General features: G+C 30.3%; 1 pseudogene; it reads right to left on the reverse strand.

Moving 5' to 3' along the window:
* Positions 1-911: 911 nt before the first annotated feature.
* On the reverse strand, positions 912-1,030 carry LOC118602565 (annotated as a pseudogene).
* Between the last annotated feature and the right edge of the window lie 679 nt (positions 1,031-1,709).

Here is a 1,709-nt window from a genome sequence, read left to right on the forward strand (position 1 = left end):
TGTGAAAGACTCATGGAAAATTGTCTGCCAACATCCCAACAACCTCTTCTTTTTGTTGTGTGTCTTTGGTCTCCAACGGGTAGGGGTTTCTTAGTTATTCTTTGGTTTTCACAATTGGAACATTTTTGAAGATTACAGATTCGTTAGTTTATACAGCATCCCTCAATTTGGGTGGCTTTATCTCTTTCATACATAGATTCAGTTTATGACTATTTTTTTTTGTAAGAATATTATAGAAATAATGCTCTATTCTTCAAGTATCCTATTTAATTTGTCCCATTACTGGTAATGATAACTTTTATCACTTTATTAAGGTGATATCTACCAGATTTCTACATTAAAAATTACTAATTTATCATTTAGTTTAATGAGTATTTTATGGTATGATACTTTGTAAATATTCTGTTCTTCATTATATATTTACCAGGTGTTCTATTATCTATTAAAGATTTTTTCTTTGCCAGAATTCATTATTAATTTTATGGTTAACAAATGGTGATTTTTCTAACTCCATTCTTCCATTCTACGTTTATTTATTGGCATTCTAGTTCAAAGAGTTTTCTCATTTATATATTCATTCATTCCTTTACATCAGTATAGACTGATACATTTTTATTTCATTTAACAGATTGCAATTCATTTCTAGCATTAATTTCAAATTTTCCAAGATCTGGTAAATCAGTGCCACTTCAATCTAGTTTTAGTGTCATTTGACAATTTTACATTCCTAATATCTTGAAGCGATATTAAAAACAAGGTATGAGGACTAAGTAGGCTATTATTATTGGGTGTTGCTATCCACAGGCCCTCAAAATGGGCAAAAATGGGAAGTACAATTTACTCATATCTTTATTACATTACGTTTTTATATATTTATTTATTTATATTGATTTTTTTTTTTTTTTTTTTTACACCTACAGCACCTGGTCTTCCTATTTGGTCTCCCATGCAAGTACTAACCAGGCCTGACCCTGCTTAACTTCCAAGATCCGATGAGATCGGGCATGTTCAGGGTGGCATGGGCATAGACCATTTATATTTATTTTCAAATATGCCCCTATATATGGAAAAGGTGAGATCATACCAATAACTTCAGTTACAATTTAATGTTCAATGCCGTTCAGGAGGAAAAAGAGTAGGGAAAAGAAGGGAAGGCAAAAGGAAAAGAAAAGGGACATATTATTTCATTTTAATTTAATTTAATTTTCTCATTTTTAGCTAACATCTCTCCTAAGGTACTATATGTGATGGCTATTCACTCTTGCATTTCTTCTAACTTAAGCCTTCATTTTCAATGAAAAACAAATCAAATTCCTTCTTGATTCCTTCTTATTTCTGAGATTTTCTAATTCTGATTTATGTTTTCATAAAAATTTTTATTCTTTTTATTATCTTTGAGTATATTTTGAAATAGTACATCATGCTTTTCATTTGTGTCATAGGTATATTTTTTTGGAGTACTTTTATTTTTTTTTAGGGATCTTATTATATGCCTTTGTCTCTTTTTCTCATAGTGACTGAAGAAAATTTGACTTCAATATTTTCTGCTTCCCATTTCAATGTAAAATTGATTTTCCTGGATTTTTAGAATGAGATGTGATCCAGGTTAGCTTTCACAAAGTGCAGAAGACTCAAGAGTGCACAAAGCTCGGACTGTTCTTGTTCCTTTGGCTCTTATATTGTGCTTTTTGCACATGTATTTATATATG

Source organism: Rousettus aegyptiacus, unplaced genomic scaffold (genome assembly GCF_014176215.1).
Source record: "Rousettus aegyptiacus isolate mRouAeg1 unplaced genomic scaffold, mRouAeg1.p scaffold_m13_p_4, whole genome shotgun sequence".
NCBI lineage: Eukaryota > Metazoa > Chordata > Mammalia > Chiroptera > Pteropodidae > Rousettus > Rousettus aegyptiacus.